The sequence below is a fragment of the Nomascus leucogenys genome, chromosome 21, assembly GCF_006542625.1.
Source record: "Nomascus leucogenys isolate Asia chromosome 21, Asia_NLE_v1, whole genome shotgun sequence".
Taxonomy (NCBI): Eukaryota; Metazoa; Chordata; class Mammalia; order Primates; family Hylobatidae; genus Nomascus; species Nomascus leucogenys.
In genome coordinates, this window is record NC_044401.1 from 1,456,465 (window position 1) to 1,478,752 (window position 22,288).

Sequence of the window (22,288 nt, forward strand, 5' to 3'; positions counted from 1 at the left end):
CCAACCTCTGCGCCACCATGGCCTGCAAGGACATGGTTTTGAGACGTGTAGAGGAACTGAATAACATCAGCCTCTGTGGGATTTATTAAAGTAGCATATTTGGGGGAGTTATGTTTTCCAGAAGGCTAGAAAGTGGAGTTTGCTGATCACAGAAGAGGTAGAGTTGAGGAGTTGATTCAGATGAGAGGGGTGTGTAGAGTAGTAGGGGCATGAGAGTTAACAGTATTTCTGGTGGAGACTTAGGTAAACAAGGATATGAGGTGTTGATAGATTTAGGCCTTTTAATCTCTTGTAGGCTAGAGGGATCTATGGCCTTAGTGGCATAGTCTGGAAGGTTTCAAATAGTTTGTTGGGTAAAGGACAAGTTTCTCGTGAGGTAAATCTGTCTCAGCAGGTTCTAGTTATGGTATGATGAGGCTCCAGGCTGACCTCTTCATTTCTTTCATCTATTAAGTAGTAATAATACCTCATTAATTGTTATTTAAATGGACAGCCACATAGTGATTAATAAAAGTTAAGACTAGATAAACATACAGCCTTTTACAAAATCTTTTAAGCATACATCCCAGTCAGTCATGCTCTAGCCAAGTTATTTTCTTGTCATTCTTTTCTGTACTGAATATAACAATGCCTAATTGAAGAATAAACATTGACTATGCATGAGGCACTCAATTCATCTCTTTGCTGATTATACTCAATTTTAGAACTAAGGATAAATTATTCAAGAAATAGTTGCTGATTTTTTAGTTTTAAGTGTTCTGTAAGCATATTGGATTTTTTTTTTAGAACCCAGTGACAGTAATACTTCTTTGGAAAGAATATCTTTCAATATCTTTTTAGAACTTCAAGCAAATTTATCTTTAAAACATTTTATATGCTCAATGTAGATAATTTGGAAATTACAGAGAGATACAAAAAAGAAAATAAAAATTTGCCTGTATTCTCAGTATCTAGAGAAAACTGTTTACTTTTTGTTGTGTTTGTGTAGCATTTGTTTTCAAAATTGGGATCACAATATATAGCAATTTGTAGCTATATACTCTGCCTTTTCATGTAATCTTGTGTCATGAATATTTTCCTAAACCATTAAATATTCTTGGAAAATGTAATTTTAATGAATGCTTAATAGTCTGTTCATTGTGAGTGTATCATAGTTTACCTAATGATTCTCTGCTATTGGACATCTGGATTGGCTCTGATTTATTGATGTGATAAATAATGCCTTAATGAATATCTTTGTAAATCAATTATTTTCTTCCAGTTTCTTTTTACTTTCTTTTGCCATATTCCTAGAAAGGGAGGTACTGGGTCAAAGAATAGGGCTTCATTTTTGTTGCTCCTCCTTTTTTTTTTTTTTTTTTTTTTTTCCTGAGACGGAGTCTTGCTCTGTCACCCAGGCTGGAGTGCTGTGGCGTGATCTTGGCTCACTGAGACCTCCGCCTCCTGGGTTCAAGTGATTCTTCTGCCTCAGCCTCCCAAGTAGCTGGGATTACAGGCATGCACCACCACACCTGGCTAATTTTTTGGTATTTTTAGTAGAGACAGGGCTTCACCATGTTGGCCACACTGGTCTTGAACTCCTGACCTCAAGTGATCTGCCTGTCTTGGCCTCCCAAAGTGCTGGGATCACAGGCGTGAGCCACCCTGCCTGGCCGCTCCTGCTGCTTTTTTTTTTTTTTTTTGGGAGTCTTGCCCTGTGGCTCAGACTGGACTGCAATGGTGCGATCTCAGCTCACTGCAACCTCTGCCTCCTGGGTTCAAGCGATTCTCCTGCCTCAGCCTCCCGAGTAGCTGGGATTACAGGCGCATGCCACCACGCCTGGCTAATTTTTTGTCCTGCTGCTTTTAAGGAAAATTATACTTCAAGATTTCGTATTTAAAAATCAATGTGGGTCAGGCTCAGTGGCTCACGCCTGTAATCCCAGCACTTTGGGAGGCTGAGGTGGGTGGATCACTCAAGGTCAGGAGTTCGAGACCAGTGTGACTAACATGGTAAAGGCCCATCTCTACTAAAAAAATACAAAAATTAGCCAGATGTGGTGGTGCACGCCTGTAATCCCAGCTACTTGAGAGGCTGAGGCACGAGAATCACTTGAACCTGGGAGGTGGAGGTTGCAGTGAGCCGAGATTGCCCTCTAGCCTGGGCAACAGAGTGAGATTCCATCTCAAAAAAAAAAAAAAAATTTGTGTGTGTGTGTGTGTGTGTGTGTGTGTGTGTGTGTGTATTTGGCGGTATAGCATTGCTTATTTCTCTGTTTCCAGCAGTGGTTTATTTTTGTATGGATTTGCAGACCCCCTTGCCGTAATAAATCCTTACAGGTTCTCTTTGGCTTATATGTTGAGAACAACTACTGTAGATTATAAACTACCCCAGTTCTCTCCCGTATCCTTTGTTTCACTGCTCTTGCTCCAGCAGATACCTTCTCATTGCCTCTAACAAATAACTCTTTCTCCTTTATTCAGTGATTGTTTTTTCCTAACATCTCTTGCTTGATATTTGGGAAAATTTTAAGGCTTTTAAAAAATCGTGTTTGAGAGCACCTGGTTTTATTGTATCCCTTGTTAGCCTTGAGTGTTTATTTTTTAATATTTGCTGATTTGTGAGATGAAATATGATAGGTGTATTTGGTGGTAGGAGGAATGTCTGAAATACATTCTTTCTTTCCCAACTTATGATTTAATAAGAGCTGGAAGGGGGAAAGTAAGCTATAAAACCCAGTATTTGACATTTTATCCTCTTAATCTGGCTACCGTCCATCATACTTTCAGAGCTGAAAGGGCTCTAAATTTCATATTTATTCAGTCCTTTCAGTTTACAGATAGGGAAACTAAGGCCTAAAAAGGACATTCCTTGACTTCCTCAAGGTCATAAGCCAAACAGTGGTAGAAGTTTGGCCTGTTTTTTCATAACTTAGTGTGTTGGTTTTTCTACAAACATCTTCTGCCTCTCTGCCCCATGTGTCCCCTAACCTGCCTTTTAGGATGACTGACTTTTAGGTGGCTAATTTTCTTCTGTTTGGATGCCTGGTAGACTCTTTTTTATCCTTGAGTTTAACCACAGTACTTTGATCATGCTGAGTCAGTTCTTGCATACATTGTACCTCTTTGTCCTGCAGATATAGTGCTCTCAATTTCAAGGAAAGTTTTAAGGAAATTTTCTATTCATGTGTGGCATCTACTTATGAAACAATAATTATCCTTATGTTGGATCATCTTTGTTCTTCATATTTATCATCTTCTCCAGAATTACTTCAGTCTCTTAAGTGATTCCCTCTGCTTTCACTATTATGATTTCCTTTCTTCCCTGCCATTAATTTTTCACTGTTTTTTTTTTTCTGTTCTTTGCTGTTTCTAGTTTATTAGATCTCTGATGTTTTGTTCTGCTAAGAGCAAACTGAGAACTGTTGTAAGCTAAAAAACAGCCCTCCAGAAGATACCTGTCATCCAGGCTCATTGCAACTTCCACCTCCTGGGTTCAAGTGATTCTCATGCCTCAACCTCCCAAGTAGCTGAGGTTACAGGCACCTGCCACCATGCCCAGCTAAATTTTTGTATTTTTAGTAGAGATGGCCGGGCTGGTCTCAAACTACTGGTGTCAAGTGATCTGCCCACCTCCGTCTCCCAAAGTACTGGGATTACAAGCATGAGCCACCACACCTGGCCCCCAGAAGAATCTTCCTATCCATTAGCAGTCACTCCCCATCTCCTGACACACACTGCCTGCTTTAGATAACCAGGTAGATTAGTGAGTCTACTTTCTATAGATTTTCTTATTCTGAACATTTCATATGAACAGGATCATACAATATGCAGTCTTGTGTGACTGTCCACTTATTTTCAGTTTGTTAAAACTCCTTCAAGATCTTTCTTTTTACATGCCTCTGCCATTAATGTTATCGCTTCCCACTCCATTGCTTCCCTCCTCCCCCCACCCTCTCACACATTTCAGAATTTCAGCTGAAATACCACTTTTTCGGAGGGACCTACCCTGACTGGATTCTAGATACTCCCATTATGGACTTAATTGTACCCTACCATTCTCCTTTGTACCTCTTACTTCAGTTATTATCTAATGCAGCAGTTATTTGTATAAATAATATCTGCTTTTCTCATGAGATAGGGAGTTTGTTGTTGTTTTGGTAAATACTTAGATGAACATATTCAGGCACTTTACCCAGTGGGAGGGGAAAGAGGTTTTCAGAGAAGAGAGATGTGTGTACGTATGTTAACTATTAATGTAGCAATGAAAATGTGAGCTGAAAAAATAGAAAATTAGTAGTTAATTAGGCTTTATGTATGTAGACTGGACAGGTACCATAAAGAATGTCAAAGAATGTCTATTATACTCTCCCAGAAATACCATGAATCTGGAATTGTTTTTTTTGAGACAGGGTCTTGCTGTGTTGCCCACGCTGGAGTGCAGTAGTGGCTCCAGTAGTGGAGAGCATACATGGCTCACTGCAGCCTTGACCTCCTGGGCTCAAGCAGTTCTCCCACCTCAGCCTTCCAAGCAGCTGGGACCACTGGTGTGTGCCACCATGCCTGGCTAATTAAAAAAAAATAAAATTTTGTAGAGACAGGATCTCACTATATTGCCCAGGCTGGTCTTGAACTCCTGGGCTCAAACAGCAGTCCTCCCACTTGGCCTCCCAAAGTGCTGGGATTATAGGTGTGAGCCATTAAAACCTAAGACTGTTAAGTGCCAGCTTAATTTTTGGAGTCCATTTATGTTGTTGGTTAGAATATTTGGAACATTTACCCTACCTGAAAAGTTGAATAAAACTGATACATTCTGTTTTAAATTTGGATTCATCAGTTCAGTTTTTCAAGCTCATTTGTAAATAATGGGGCGTATTGCCTACGTGGGTCACAATTTGTTTCAGGAAGGTGCTGGATCATCTGCTTTGATGGAGATCTTAATGAAATTGGCTGCTCTTGACCTCTGAGATTGACCATTTCTTCATCTTTTCATGGTACCTGGACCGTCAGGTACACTGTTCTCTTCTCCCTTAGTGTTTGCTTTACTCTTTAGTGGATATTGGAGATACCTAGGACAAAGGTTTGTGACGAGAGTGTGTGTATGAGGGTCTTAAGATAAGGGAAATAGTATTTTTCTTCTTGATTAAATTTAAGGGGCATCATGAAATTTAAGTAACACCTTAAGAGTAATAGGTCAGATGGCTTTCTGTTGATACTATTGATCTGTAAAGTTATTGCTAGCACTGTGTTTACCGTATTAAGTATTAAAACCTTATATTCTGTGGGGCTCTTCACATGGGTATTTAGTTTCAGTTTTTATAATGGAAATTGGTGAGAAAAAAGGATGACTCTACAAATTTTTGTTTTGTAGTTAACTTTTATTACAGTTTCATCTAGGGTGCATGAAAGTACATGGCATTTAGGGGCAGTGTTAGACATAACCTTGGAGGGACCCAGCTCAGGAAAGTCTTCAGTGGAACCTTGGTCTTATTATTTGCATATATTCACATCAAACCCTTTTAAAGTTTCCACTGATTTTTTTTTAAAATGAGTATGTGTTCAATGCTTCTGCAGGTTGTAGAGGTATGGTATAAAAAAGAAATTCACCAGCAGTCACAGCTAGCAGACTTGGGATAGTCCTATCCTGGTATATCATTAAGTCAGGTAGTTAACAGTAGGAGATGACAAAGACCATTTAAAAAAGGGCAGAGTTAGGCATGTACATATTTCCCAAGGATGAAAGTTCTGTTTCAAGGGAAATTGTCTCCTACTTTGATGTCCTTCCCTACTTTTGACACTGTGAATAATGAGTAAGCAGTGTGGGAGACACTCTGCTTTGGCATCAGATGTCCTAAGACATTCTTCTGTGACCCACCAATAAGAGGATTAGTCTTATTTTATTTCTTAGGCAGTGATAAAGGAACCGAGTCCCAGTTGTAGACCCACTGTGAGTGCAGGATTATTCCAGTGGCTTTTATTTAATAGAGCCCAGTTAGCATCTCTTCTAGGACAGCTTTGTGGGGAGAAAGAAGTGCTAAGTGGACTGCTTTGTGAATTGACCCACTTAATCTCACAGTACTCTTCCGCCTTGAAGAGGTGGACTTGGACTTGCCCTATTTGAATGGCATTGCCAGGTTCTCTAAAGGCCGGTCTTTCTTTCCTTTCTTTCTTTTCCTCTCTCTCTCTCTGTCTCTCTCTTTCTTTTGTGGGGAGAGGATTGGGAGGTGTTAAGCAAGTTTTTAGAGGGAGGAAGATAAGGCAAATACAAAAACCAATATGGATTTGATTATAAGTAACTGTAATCATTTGGGACAATGTTATTTAATATATGAATACCTTGACAATATTGTGGGTTTGGTTCCAGACCACCACAATAAAGCACATCACACAAGTTTTTTGGTTTCTTAGTGCATATAAAAGTTATTAAAACATCCTTTATTGTTTAAAAATGCTAATAATCTGAGCCTTCAGCGAGTAGTCATCTTTTTTTTTTTTTTTTTTTGAGACGGAGTCTCGCTCTGTCGCCCAGGCTGGAGTGCAGTGGCGCAATCTCGGCTCACTGCAAGTTCCGCCTCCCGGGTTCACGCCATTCTCCTGCCTCAGCCTCTCTGAGTAGCTGGGACTACAGGCGCCCGCCACCACGCCCGGCTAATTTTTTGTATTTTTAGTAGAGATGGGGTTTCACCGTGGTCTCGATCTCCTGACCTCGTGATCCGCCCGCCTCGGCCTCCCAAAGTGCTGGGATTACAAGCGTGAGCCACCGTACCCGGCCGAGTAGTCATCTTTTTGCTGCTCAGTGTTGATGGCTATTGACTGATCAGGGTGGTGGTTGCTGAAGGTTACAGTGGCTGTGCCAATTGTTTAAAATGAGACAACCATGAAGTTTGCTGGATTAATTGACTCTTCCTTTCACGAAAGATTTCTCTGTTGCATGAGATGCTGTTTGATAGCATTATATTTGTTTTAGTTTTTAAAAGAGGTGGGTGTCTCACTGTGTTGTCCAGGCAGGACTCAAACTCTTAGACTCAAGTGATCATCTTACTTCTGCCTCCTGATTAGCTGGGACTATAGTAGCCAGCACTCCAGGCATTATAGCATTTTACCCATAGTAGAACTTTCAAAATTGGAATCAGTTCTCTCAAACCCTGCTGCTGCTTTATCAGCTGAGATTATATCCTAAATCCTTTGTTCTCATTTCTGCAGTAGTCACAGCATATTCACCAGGAGTACATTCCATCTCAAGAAATCACTTTCTTTGCTCATTCATAAGAAGCAACTCCTCATCTGTTCAAGTTTGATCACGAGATTGCAGCAGTTCAGTCACATCTTCAGGCTCTGTTTCTAATTCTGGTTCTCTTGCTATTTCTACCACATCTGCACTGACTTCCTCCACTGAAGTTTTGAACTCCTCAAAATCATCCAGATGAATTGGTATCATCTTCCAAACTCCTGTTCCTGTTCCTATGAATCATGAATATTCTTTTTTTTTTTTTTTTTTTTGAGACGGAGTCTCACTCTGTCGCCCAGGCTGGAGTGCAGTGGCACAATCTCGGCTCATTGCAACCTCCGCCTTCCGAGTTCAAGTGATTCTCCTGCCTCAGCCTCCTGAGTAGCTGGGATTACAGGTGCCCGCCACTGTGCCCAGCTAATTTTTTTTTTTTTTCGTATTTTTGGTAGAGACGGAGTTTCACCATCTTGGCCAGGCTGGTCTTGAACTCCTGAGCTCATGATCCACCCGCCTCGGCCTCCCAAAGTGCTGGGATTACAGGCGTGAGCCACCACACCCAGTGAATCATGAATATTCTTAATGGCATCTAGAAGTTGTTTAGTGTAGTCATCTTCATCAATGGTCTTAGCTAAATCTTCTGGATAACTTGCTGCAGCTTCTAAATCAGCACTTACAGCTTTACCTTGTACTTTTATGGTATGGAGAGGGCATCTTAACTCTGCTAGCTTCAAACTTGGCAGCTTCCTCACTTCTGTCGGCCTTCAGAGAAGTGAAGAGGGTTCAGCCTTGCTCTGGTTTAGGCTTTGGCTTAAGGAAATGTTGTGGTTGGTTTGGTCTTCTATCCAGACCACTCGGACTTTCTCCGTATCAGCAATAAGGCTGTTTTACTTTCTTATCATTCATCTGTTTACTGGAGTAGCACTTTTAATTTCCTTCAAGAACTTTTCCTTTGTATTCACAACTTGGCTGTTTGGCACAAGAAGCATAGCTTTCAGCCTATCTGGGCTTTTGACATATTTTCCTCACTAAGCTTAATTATTTCTAGCTTTTGATTTGAAGTGAGAGACAGGTGACTCTTCTCTCACTTGGACACTTAGAGGCCACTGTAGGCTTATTAATTGGCGTAATTTCAATATCGTTGTGTCTGGAATAAGGAGCCTGAGGAGAGGGAGGGAGATGAGGAAACAGCTGGTTGGTGGAGCAGTCAGAGCATACACAATATTAATCTATTAAGTTTGCCTTCATTGATCACAGATCACCATAATGGGTGTAATAATAGTGAGAAGTTTGAAGTACTGCAAAAATTACCAAAATGTGACACAGAGACATGAAGTGAGCACATGCTGTTGGAAAAGTGACACTGATAGACTTGGTTAACATGGGGTTACTATAAACCTTCAATTTGTAAAAAAAAAATAATTTCTGCGAAGCGCAATAAAATGAGGTATGCCTATATATTTTTCTCTTAGGCATGTTCCTCATTATATTAACTATAAACAGCATCATTACTAATGAAGTTGTAAACTAGAATTTAATCAGTATTTGAAAATGTATGGTGTCCGTTGCAGAAATGGAATTAATGACAGAACTAGTAGTTATTACCTGCTATTTTATTTTCCATAGTTAATTTTAAGAGGTTCTTATAAAGTTGTTTGGAGGTACTCTATCTTCACAACAGTAAAAATTGTAATATTTTAGGCATATCTTCTCCTCCTATTTTGTTATACAGAAAAGCTTTAGCTGATAAACAGATTGCATTCTTAAAGTTCATAAATTATTTTAGAACTTAGAAAGTATTTTTTCATAGTAAGTTTAGTAAATACGTTAATGTGAATAGGTTCCCAGGTTATCCTACAAAAGCCTAGTGAAGCCATAGTTAGCTCAAATATCTACATATTTACAGTGACACATAATAGAAAATAATATGGCAAGAATAGTAGTTAAACAACACCAAAACACTGTTAAGAATTAGTTTTGAAAAATTTTCTTGTATGTGTGATTGATACAGGGATTTAATCAGAGGGAGGTCAGGCGTAGAGACTTGTGGGAGTCCGGCAGGCCTTTCTGTGTCCTTTCAGGTACTTACAGGTTGATGGCATTTCTTTCTTTTGATATTGGTATACAGCAGAAATGCTATCTTTTTGCTTACCAGCTATGGTTAAGGTTGTATTTTAGGCTCTGAGTGGAATGAAAATGGTAGAAAAGAAATTGTTTCCTTAGGTAAAAAAGATAGGAAAGAACAATGGAAGATAGAGTAACCTAGGATGTGTGTTTGAAAAAGAAATTGTTTGAGATAGATTTCATTGACATACAAATAATGCAAGTTTAAGGGAATAGCGGTAGAGCATAACATGCAAATGATTCCTGATGGAGGAGAGCAAAGGTGTTGATAAAGTGTTTTGGGTAAGCAATCCTTATGCTGGTCAGTAAGTGGTTTTGGATATCTTTGGAAGCTATTTAGAACTGGGAATGGGGAGTAGAATGCTACTTTGGTATTTTTATATGAACTGTTTCAGTGTTTTTTTTTTCATAACATGGTGCAACAGCTCACCAAAAATATTTAAATAGCTTGATATACATTTGGAGTGTTTTTTGATGTATTAAACTATTATTAAGAAAATATATTTTTTGAATGTATGAAAAGTAAAAGTAAAATATTGTACTTGAGCTAATTCAACAGATGCCTAAAACTATTATGTGATGAGAGAGATTTGGTTTTTACATTCCTTTTGTTTGTTTGTTTGTTGATTAGAAAAACCATGCTTCCTTTTTCAATTTCCAAAATGTTTCATATTTAGAAGAAACCAGTCCAAAAAGAAAATCAGGAAATGTTCCTTCTATTCCTGCAAAAGTAGCAGCTGTTGTTAGGCTATGTATTATTACTTAGTATTGTGATAAATCTGTTCAAGTGTTTAAATGTTTGCTGTCTGTTCACTGATGTGATTTGCCTCGGGAATTTCTGGCTCTCTTTTTCTCGTTTTAGATGATTTGTCTCTCAGGTAGCTTTGTATATCAGCAAAATGACACAGTTTTACATTTAAAGGTATTTTTGCAGTTTATATTAGAAGATGTAAAGACTCTTACTCAAAATGTGTGGTTATATTGGACTGAGTTATTTTTATGGATGTATTTTAGAATGTAAATTGTTCAATTCACTTTCACTTTTATAAGTATTGGAAAGTATACTAAACTTAGGAATTCGATGAGGCAATTTGGATGAGTACTATAAGACTATAGTGTAGTTTTTAATACGATACAGTCTAAACTGTAGTGTTATACTAAACTATAGTTTTTCATACTATACAGTCATTGCTGTTATACATGGGGCATTGGTTCCAGGACCACTGGGCACATCAGAATCTTTGCATACTCAAGTCCTGCTGTTGGCCCTATGGAACCACCATATGTGGAAAGTTGGCCCTCCGTATATGTGGGTTTTACACCCTGTGAATACTGTACTTTTAATCTGTGTATAAGTGGACCTGCGCAGTTCAAACCCATATTGTTCAGGGGTCACCTGTTTATAACCTTGAACAACTTTACTTATTTTTTGAGTCTCAGTTCCCTTCTCCCTGATTTAGTACTGGTTCTTCCTCCTTTGTAGGACTGTTGCTTGGATCAAATGAGATTATGGGTCTAACTGTGCTTTTAAACTGTGAAGTGCTTCACAAATTTATTTGTGATGATGAGTGATGATGGTTTGGTGATCATGATTGGTCCTAGGGAAGACTGTCAAATATATGAATTTTATCTGCATTATCTTCTCAATCTTTTGAATTGACTTCACTCTTTTAAGAGGGTGATTGCAGGGTCCGAGGTCATCTCTGAGGAGGAAGTAGAGGTATTTATTTTAGGTGACTTTTAGACTTTAGTTTCCAAAGTATAGTAGAAGCCTGTAGAAATTTGTCACTTATAAATGAACAAATATTTTTCAGATTGCTATCTGCATAGTCATAAAATGGGACGCCCCCAGTGTGTGATAACTGTAAGTGTTGCCCTCGTGGATTGGATATTAGTTGTTAAATTGTAATTGATAAAGTATGCAGGACTGACTTAGAGTAAGCAGTAGTCTTCTGGGAGAAAACAAATCCTGTCCTCTCTCCTCCCCACCCTACTGTTTCAATTCAACAGCAATTTTTAATTTAATAACCTCCACTTTAAAGTGATTAAAAAATGTGTGTAAATTTGTATGTTGTGCTGTGGAAAAAGCAGTTTGGATTAAGGAGTGCAGATATCTTTGCATATTTCAGGAGAGGGCAGGGTTGGATAAGCTGTTACATTGGGGGCATTTGGGTTGTCAGAATGCAATATTGAGGATCAAAGGGATGTGTAGTAGGCCAAGAACAGACCTAATTGATTTTAAAAATATATTTAGAGCACTGATCTGGTATTACTGTCACTAAAGATTACAGTAAAATATACCAGCTTTTTGAGATCTATTTTCTGGCTTTCTTCTGACTGCTCAAGGTTGATGGTTCTAGAATGTGACCACTGACTGGATCAGTGAGTGAGTAATTGTATTTTTAAAAGTAACTGTTTACTTCTTTAGTTTAAGTACTTACCATGTTCTCTTTTCATCCGTGTATAGCATACTAATTCTTTGATAATCTGGTAACCTTCCTTAAGAAAAATTTAAATGTAGTGACTACCCTTGCCCTCCAAATTGGACAGCTTGTAAATCAAACGGATAAGCATGTTTACAGACAAACAGAGAGCCAAATCATGAGTGAACTCCCATTCACAATTGCTTCAAAGAGAATAAAACACCTAGGAATCCAACTTACAAGGGATGTGAAGGACCTCTTCAAGGAGAACTACAAACCACTGCTCAATGAAATAAAAGAGGATACAAACAAATGGAAGAACATTCCATGCTCATGGGTTGGAAGAATCAATGTCATGAAAATGGCCATACTGCCCAAGGTAATTTATAGATTCAATGCCATCCCCATCAAGCCACCAATGACTTTCTTCACAGAATTGGAAAAAACTACTTTAAAGTTCATATGGAACCAAAAAAGAGCCCGCATTGCCAAGTCAATCCTAAGCCAAAAGAACAAAGCTGGAGGCATTGCCCTACCTGACTTCAAACTATACTACAAGGCCACAGTAACCAAAACAGCATGGTACTGGTACCACAACAGAGGCATAGATCAATGGAACAGAACAGAGCCCTCAGAAATAATGCTGCATATCTACGACTATCGGATCTTTGGCAAACCTGACAAAAACAAGCAATGGGATAAGGATTCCCTATTTAATAAATGGTGCTGGGAAAACTGGCTAGCCATATGTAGAAAGCTGAAACTGGATCCCTTCCTTACACCTTATACAAAAATTAATTCAAGATGGATTAAAGACTTACATGTTAGACCTAAAACCATAAAAACCCTAGAAGAAAACCTAGGCAATACCATTCAGGACATAGGCATGGGCAAAGACTTCATGTCTAAAACACCAAAAGCAATGGCAGCAAAAGCCAAAATTGACAAATGGGATCTAATTAAACTAAAGAGCTTCTGCACAGCAGAAGAAACTGCCATCAGAGTGAACAGGCAACCTACAAAATGGGAGAAAATTTTTGCAACCTACTCATCTGACGAAGGGCTAATATCCAGAATCTACAATGAACTCAAACAAATTTACAAGAAAAAAACAGACAACCCCATCAAAAAGTGGGTGAAGGACATGAACAGACACTTCTCAAAAGAAGACATTTATGCAGCCAAAAAACACATGGAAAAAATGCTCGTCATCACTGGCCATCAGAGAAATGCAAATCCAAACCACAGTGAGATACCATCTCACACCAGTTAGAATGGCCATCATTAAAAAGTCAAGAAACAACAGGTGCTGGAGAGGATGTGGAGAAATAGGAACACTTTTCCACTGTTGGTGGGACTGTAAACTAGTTCAACCATTGTGGAAGTCAGTGTGGCGATTCCTCAGGGATCTAGAACTAGAAATACCATTTGACCCAGCCATCCCATTACTGGGTATATACCCAAAGGACTATAAATCATGCTGCTATAAAGACACATGCACACGTATGTTTATTGCAGCACTATTCACAATAGCAAAGACTTGGAACCAACCCAAATGTCCATCAATGATAGACTGGATTAAGAAAATGTGGCACATATATACCATGGAATACTATGCAGCCATAAAAAATGATGAGTTCATGTCCTTTGTAGGGACATGGATGAAACTGGAAACCATAATTCTCAGTAAACTATCGCAAGGACAAAAAACCAAACACCGGATATTCTCACTCATAGGTGGGAATTGAACAATGAGAACTCATGGACACAGGAAGGGGAACATCACACTCTGGGGACTGTTGTTGGGTGGGGGAAGGGGGGAGGGACAGCATTAGGAGATATACCTAATGCTAAATGACGAGTTAATGGGTGCAGCACACCAACATGGCACATGAATACATATGTAACAAACCTGCACATTGTGCACATGTACCCTAAAACTTAAAGTATAATAATAAAAAAAAGAAAAAGAAAAAAAGATAAATTACTACAGTATATATTTCATTGAAAATTGTGTACAGTAAATTTACATAAACAAATTAATAGTTGTTATACCTGTATAATTTGTCATACTCCTTATGTAGTTGTTCAAATTTACTAATTACCTTGGTACCTGTGATGCACATAGCATTAAATATTTACAAACAAACAAACAACAAAAAAAAAAGAGTTAAAAATTCTAATGTAAGTTCCTAAAAGCCGAAGATTTTTATGCACATGCTGTAAGCCTTTTAGACGTGTATGGAAAATAAACCTGTTTCTAAATTACATCTTGAAATTATTTCAAGTGAGGAGTAACACCAAGTGAAGTATTTATTCACTTTGGGTTTGGTTTGATTTTATTCCAGTTCAGTGAAGTTAGAGAAAAGGAAAGTAACTGGATTCCAGTTTATGGCTTAGAAGTAAAATGATATTTAAGTTCAGACTGTTGAAAATTAGCATGTTTCTGATTTTAGGTTTATTGTTTGGTTTAAAGTAAAATTTGGTTTTGAAGTAAAACCAAGAAGATAAAAAATTGAGTCAATTAAAATTGGCTCAGAAGAAGTATGAATATTTCAAAGAAAAAATTGGGGTGGCTAATAGATATTGGCTTCAGCACCTTTTGTAAGATATTTGGAGTTTTAGGTTTTGCTGAACACAAAAAGTTGGTTTCAGGGCCTAAATACCCATCTCTTATCTTTATGACATGGTCCTTAGCAAAGTAATGTAGCAGAACACGAGTTTTTCAGTAAATGGACAGGTCTGAATCCTGTGGGTATGAGTTATTGAAGGGATTACTTTGAGCAAATTATCAAATCTTTTTGAACACCATAAGTTTTCCCATTTGTTAAAATGAGTGTTCTGAGTATGTCGCAGGCTTTTTGTAGGAATTAAATGGTATATTGTGGCTCTTCAAGTGTGGTAGCTGGACCTGCATTAAGAAGCATTTGAGGTGCTTATTAAAAATACAGTTTCTAGAGCCCCATTTCCGAATTACTGACCTTTTGGGGGATATATTCTAGGGTCTTCATTTTAGTAAACTCTCAGGTGATTCTTATGCCCACTGTGAGTGGTGCTTGCAAACTGTAAATAGTTCTCAAGCAATATGCTTACATAAATTGAACTTAAGATCTCAGATTTGTCTCCTGTCCAGTTTTTGCCAATTTCTGCATATTGATGCTCTAAAGAAACCAGAATTATTTGGAAAAGGGTTAGGAACAGAGTAAATTTCCCACCCATACCTAAATACACATGTGGGACATTGAGTCATTCGTTTTGGCTGCTTGTTGTCACCATGTTTTCAGTAAGCCCTCCATTCTGTTTTACTACTTGTAAAGGCTTTTCTATATATCTTCTCCCCAGGAATTTATATCTGACCAATGGCAAGCATAGGAAGACGCAAAAGCACTACTTAGGTTTAACATGAAGTAGTTAGTTCGCAAATCCTAACAGTTCTGCTTGAATAATTCTTATAAATTCAATGGCAAACCTTTGCTGAGCATTTGCATTGTGCTGAACCTTGTGCACATGGGAAATGTAAATGATTCCAATAATGTCTAGTTTTTTTTTTTTTTTTTTTTTGAGACTGAGTCTCACCCTGTCTCCCAGGCTGGAGTGCAATGGCACGACCTTGGCTTATTGCAACCTCCGCCTCCCAGGTTCAAGCGATTCTCTTGCCTCAGCCTCCCAAGTAGCTGAGATTACAGGCGTGCGCCACCATGCCCAGTTAATTTTTTGTATCTTTGGTAGAGACGGGGTTTCACCATGTTGGCCAGGCTGGTCTCGAACTCCTGACCTCGTGATCCGCCCGCCTCAGCCTCCCAAAGTGCTGGGATTACAGGCGTGAGCCACTGTGCCTGGCCAATGTCTTTCTAAGAGCTCTTAGTGAAGTAAGGGGTTCAGACTTTTAATTATAGGACATTGTGATAAGTACCGTGATAGGGCACATGTGAGTTGTAAAAGAGCATAGTGGAGCGGAATAATATATTCTTTCGTATTTCCACTGCTAATAATTCAAAGTTCAAAGAAACTGTAATTTATTGAGCACCCACTAAGTGGCGTGCATTTAAAAAACAACAACTGGCCGGGCGCTGTGGCTCACGCCTGTAATCCCAGCACTTTGGGAGGCCGAGGCGGGTAGATCACGAGGTCAAGAGATTGAGACTGAGACCATCCTGACTAACACGGTGAAACCCCGTCTTTACTAAAAGTACAAAAAATTAGCCAGGTGTGGTGGCGGGTGCCTGTAGTCCCAGCTACTTGGGAGGCCGAGGCAGAAGAATGGCGTGAACCTGGGAGGCGGAGCTTGCAGTGAGCCGAGATCGCGCCACTGCACTCCAGCCTGGGCAACAGAGTGAGACTCCATCTCAAAAAAAAAAAAAAAAAAAACAACTATGTAACCTGTGCTATTCAATCGTCACAACCCTAAGTAGCAGCTATTTCCATTTTATAGATATTAAGTAGGTTGAACTTGTGATATAAACCTTTGTATGACTTCAAAGCCCATATTCTTTTCATTAGGCCTCTAAGGACAAAATTTGATTTCTTTTTTTTTAAAGAAGTGAATGTTATGATTCTTCAGAATTGATCTCTGTTCATTTCAGTAGCATGATGTCTTCCTGTAATTGAAAAGAACTCTGGAGTCTTTCTGTCATCTCTGTCCTCTGCCACCCTATGTTTTCCTTTTCATTTCTAAAATTGATAGATAAGTAAACATCTCCGGAAGCCAGCCTGTGTGACATCTGTCCATTTTGTTTTCTCTGCCTCTCCTTTTATTTACTCTTCCTATCCCCAAAGGAAATTTAGTAATTGTTTTGTTTTGTTTTTCCTAATCTCTTAGGTTAGAATCATGTGAAGATGAATGGTATCTAAGGGAAAAGGCCTTGTTAGAAAGATTTTTATCACATCAAGGTTACATAGAAATTGCCCTGGCATTTTTATCCTGCTGTTGATCATTAGGGTTGATTTGATTGATTCAGCTACTTGGTTGATATTTCCTTTCTTTCTTCATAGTTTCATTTGTTCCAACATATATAAGCAGTTGTGCACTCTGGCTAGAGCTTCCGCATCATAAAATAAAGCCCCTATTTTAATCACAAGAATAAGTTCATTTTTGAATTTTCTAACTCTGATCCCATGGGGCTCAGTTTTCTACTTTTTATTCCCTTTGCTAATTAATTTTTATGTTGTTTTCTTGTTTCTAGCAGTTTATTTTGGGGAGAACATCTTTGCTTTTTAAAATTAAATTTATTTTATTTAAAAATAAATAGAGACAGGGTTTCACTATGGTGCCTGCCATGGCCTCCCAAAGTGCTGGGATTGCAGGTGTGAGCCACTGTGCCTAGCCCAACATCTTTGTTGTTGTTGTTGTTTGTTTTGTTTTTGCTTTTTTTTTTTTTTTGACAGAGTCTCACTCTGTCTCCCAGGCTGGAGTGCAGTGGCATGATCTTGGCTCACTGCAACCTCCGCCTCCTGGGTTCAAGCAATTCTTCTGCCTCAGCCTTCCAAGTAGCTTTTTATACTTTTAGTAGAGATAGGGTTTCGCCATGTTGGCCAGGCTGGTCTCGCATTCCTGACCTCAGGTGATCTACCCACCTTGGCATCCCAAAGTGCTGGAATCATAGGCATGAGCCATCGCGCCCGGCCAACATCTTTGTTTTAATAGTTTTTTTTTTTTTTTTTTAAACCTGGTTTCTTTGGATAAAGAGTTCAACTTCAACTTAACCTGAAAAATTTACAGTGGCCAGAGTTTCCTCTTCTGACAGTCTTATTCATACCTGAAGATAAGGTTCTTTTGGGTTCTTTTGAGTAATTTATATAATCATATTTTTCAATAGTGTCATTGTTGTAAACATCCTTTAAAAATAGCTGTGTGTTATTTCTCTGCATGACAGAGAAATAATTGGCAGTGCCTTTCCCTCTGCTAATACTATTGTTAGACAGAAAATGTCATGAAAATGCTTTGTATCTTGTGTATTCATGGGTGGTGTGCTGATTTCTCTAGGCTTTTGTTGCAGACTTTTAATTTTCTGTTATTTCTACGTGGAGACTTCATTCTTGAGGTGAAGGAAAATTTTTATAGAGGCAGTTATTGCAGACTTAACTCTCCACAGCATGGTCACCAGAGTATTAATTAGATCGTGGCATGACTTTTCTCAGTTTGTAGTACACCTTATTCATATTCTCTAAAAGCCCCTCAGTTACAAAGTGTCTCAGTTGTTGCTTTTTCTCAGCACTGGATTTTAAGAACTAGTCTCCTTAAAACAAGAAACATCAAATTAAATGCCTTTGTTAAATGAACAAAGTATGTTCAGCTTTGAGATTTATCATTTGAATAAAATTAGAGTGTCAGTGCCAGACACCTACCTACTAAATATTTAAACATCCTTGAAGTGGACTTTTGGCTTTTGGATACTCCCTCCATACCTCGGATGGGTCCATGTCACCGTATTCATTGCAGGGTGGATTGGTCTGTGGAGTGACTTGAGAAGACTTCAAAAAATATGACTACAAAATGTTGTTTACAGGTACAATCCTGTTTTTAAGAGATTGAGAACTAGGCTGTGTGTATTATTTTGGGATATTCCTAAACCGCCAAGGCTTTTGTAAAAATTGTGTTCTAGACTGGATACAGTGGTTCACACCTGTAATCCCAGCACTTTGGGGAGGCTGAGGTAGGAGGATTTTAGACTTAAGGCCAGGAGTTAGAGACCAACCTGGGCAACAAAGTGAGACCCTGTCTCTCCAAAAAATTAAAAAATAAAACATATTAGCGAGGCATGGTGGTTTGTGCCTCTAGTGCTAACTACTTGGGAAGCTGAGGCAGGAGGATTGCTTGAGCCCAGGAGTTCAATGTTACATGAGTGAGCTATGATCATGTCATTGCACTCTAACCTGGACGACCCTATCTCTTAAAAAAGAAAAAAATTATTCTGTATTTAACAGCCTTCAATAGAAAGTGATTGTTCTGTTGTATACCATCTTTTCATTGCGTCATGAGGAGTCTGTTCTGGTTTATATATTTAAGATTTATCTATTATGGTAAAGAGTAGGGATTTAATGCTGCATTTTAATTATGTAGGGAATTTGTACAATGTGAGTGAAGTCCTCTGACGGGAGAGAGGGCCTGAAGCTGAACTAGTTCCTGCTGCTGTGCTGTTGTACCTTCAAGGTGGTTTCGAAGACCAATTTTATTATAATCGCTAGTGCCATATAATTAGTTTGGAAATTACTGTTTCATGTATGCTAGGAAATTTAGTACTGGGCAAAGTGGTTATTTTTTGTTTAAGCAGATTTGTTACAATTTCTAGTTTTTCTTGAGGATTTTGGTCTCTTGGAAGCAGTGCTATGGTCTGAAATAGCCCAATTTGTTGTAGCAAATACGAAGTTGTTTGGATGTCACAATCAACTGTTGCACATTTTTATTTTTGATATGGTTTTGCTTTGGTATAAATTTCAAAACCTAATGTTGCCAAAGTGTCTCTGGGAATAGATGTTGATATTAAGGAGTACATGGTTGAGGCCAGAAAACTATAAAAGACTGTTGATTTATTCTGTTACTTCCTATTACTCTGGAGCTGATCCTTTTACATTATGTTATCAGAAACATCATTTTTTTTTTTTTTGAGAAGGAGTCTCGCTCTTTCGCCCAGGCCGGAGTGCAGTGGTGCTATCTTGGCTTACTGCAAGCTCCGCCTCCCGGTTTCACGCCATTCTCCTGCCTCAGCCTCCTGAGTAGCTGGGGCTACAGGCGCCTGCAATCATGCCCGGCTAATTTTTTGTATTTTTAGTGGAGACGGAGTTTCACCGTGTTAGCCAGGATGGTCTCGATCTCCTGACCTCATGATCCGCCCGCCTCGGCCTCCCAAAGTGCTGGGATTACAGGTGTGAGCCACCGCGCCCGGCCAGAAACATCTTTTTTTAAGGGGAAATGGAGAAAAGAATATGAAGTTAGTGGTAGTGGGAAGGTTTTAAAATACAACAGAGGCAGCATGAGGCATGTGATGAGTTCTGCTACCTAAAGCTTTATGATAAATTAATCTATTATAGGTATTAATGTAGATGAAACAATGAATGGGATCATTCTTTGTAAACAATACAATTTTATACAGTTGTTATCTTATTGCCAAGTTGGCTAATTCCAATGCCAAATGGTAACGTGCTTTTCCTTGGCACGCTAGTTGCTGACTGACCCATGGCACTACTAATGTTCATGCCAAGTCATCCCCCATATTGCCCTGCCATTCTTTTCAGCTCTGCTATTTCAGATCTCTGATAGAACAGTCTGAAGAACGTGATCATTTCTTAATAAAAATTCTAGGATGCTTGAAGTCTACAGAAAGACTGAAGACTCATTATTCCTAGTACCTAGATAGTACATATTAGTGGAGAATATAGTCTGTAATAATTCTTAGCAATTTCTCTAACTGTTTTAGACAGAATAGAGTAAATCTTTTAATTACTGCTAAGGTAGTAAGTACTTTGTCTCTAGATGTACAAAAGTGTGAAAGAATTGGTCCTTGTCCACATCAAATCTCAGCTTAAAATTAAGAGGCCTTAAGAATCTCTTTCAGCTATAGTATCTGTAGGACCTGTTTTACCTTTCCACTCTGCTTTTAATATTTTAGCAGAATTGTCTTATTTGATGCTTTTTCCCATTTGCAAATGATGATGCTGGGATAGACATTCCTAGGCTCAGTGGCTGGAGTGAAGAGATGCTAAATCCCAGGGTTCTAATGGATATCTTTCATAGCTAGTTTTCAAACCCTTGAAATGTTACCTTTTTTAAAAAGAAGTAGAACCTGTGGAGGCAAATAGGGAACGTCATCACAAATGCTTATATTGCTTAAGTTCTGTTACTGGAGCAAGGAAAATACAAAGGTGGGGCTCCATTTTCCTTTATTGAAATATGGTTACGCAGTAGAAAAACATAATTTTTGGTTGGACCCCAGACAGTTTTTGTTTTCCGTTTTTCAGTTGATTAAAATTGTGGAGTACAGTAGGCTTTTTGTGTTGGTGCTATTGTTGGAAACGGTCTTGCTGTGTCACCCAGGCTGGAGTACAGTGGCATGATCTCAGCTCACTGCAGCCTCCCGCCTCCTGGGTTCAAGGGATTCTTGTGCCTCAGCCTCCCTTGTAGCTGGGATTACAGGTGTGCATCACTGTGTTTGGCTAATTTTTGTATTTTTAGTAGAGACGGTGTTTTGCCATCTTGGCCAGGCTGGTCTTGAACTACTGGCCTTGAGTGATCCGCCCACCTCGGCCTCCCAAAGTGCTGGGATTACAGGTGTGAACTACCATTCCTGGCCATTTATTTATTTATTTGTTAATTTAGAGACAGGGTCTCGCTTTGTCACCCAGGCCAAAATGCAGTGGCGCAGTCTTGGCTGACTGCAGCCTTGATCTGCCGGGCTCAAGGGATCCTCCCACTTCAGCCTCCTGAGTAGCTGGGACTACAGGCGTGTGCCACCACACTCGGCTACTGTTCTTAAAATCTATATCAGTTTATTAATGATCCTTTGTTTTGTGAGTTAGATGTGAGATTTTGCAAGCAACTTGTTCAGTGGAATTATTATTTCAGAGTCCTTGAAATCTTTTTTTGGTGTTATGGTTTTGACTTGGATAATATAGAGAAGAGTCAGACTATGTTCAAAATAATGTATGCTTTTTATCTTCTCTTGAGACAATTGGATTATAAGAATGCGTTCAGTACCTTGGATTTTAACCTTTCTGTATCTCTTCATTTAGAGTTTAAGTTCAGAAGACTGTGATTCTGTTTTTAGGACTGCTAAGATACAGGTAAAGAAAAGTTATTTTACAAATGAGGGAGAGAATAACTTATGGTGAGGTTTATAATCAGCTCAAAAAGTTGTAGTTAAGATTAGCATAGATTTTTTGGGGGTGGGGCATGATAATTTAGAACTCAGATTAGATTAAACTAGGTTTTTAGCAAATATACCTAAGATTTATTTTACTGAGGGATGAGACTTGAAGGGAGAGTTTGAAAGCTTTGAAAACTGCTTTTTTATATTGGCTTATGCTGGGGTTTGTGTGCATTTAAAGCATATATAATACTGCTGTAAATAAAAATGGTGGTGTTGACAAGATTTGAGTTCTTTCTTTCCACAAGTGGTTTTGGATTTGGGGTGATTAAATCATGCCAGTTTGAGTGTTTTACCTTGGACCTAAAGACATAAATATTCAAGATGGCTGGCCATGATAAATATAGACTGCCTGTATTTCACCTGGCTATCTTATGAAGGAATCCCTCATTGCTTTTGAATCTGTCATGAATGCCATCTTTTTTTAAAAATTATTATTATACTTTAAGTTGTGGGTTATATGTGCAGAACGTGCAGTTTTGTTACATAGGTATACACGTGCCCTGGTGGTTTGCTGCACCCATCAACCTGTCATCTACATTAGGTATTTCTCCTAATGTTATGTCTCCCCTTGCCCCCCACCCGCCCACAGACCCCGGTGTGTGATGTTCCCCTCCCTGTGTCCATGTGGTCTCATTGTTCAACTCCCACTTACGCGTGAGAACATGCGGTGTTTG

General features: G+C 38.8%; 1 protein-coding gene across 2 annotated transcripts in view; it reads left to right on the forward strand.

Annotated features, from left to right (window-relative positions):
• The window catches only part of GSK3B (glycogen synthase kinase 3 beta), a 244,748-nt gene that overhangs the window by 65,540 nt on the left and 156,920 nt on the right, over window positions 1-22,288 (forward strand). The gene's annotated exons all lie outside the window — the stretch shown is intronic.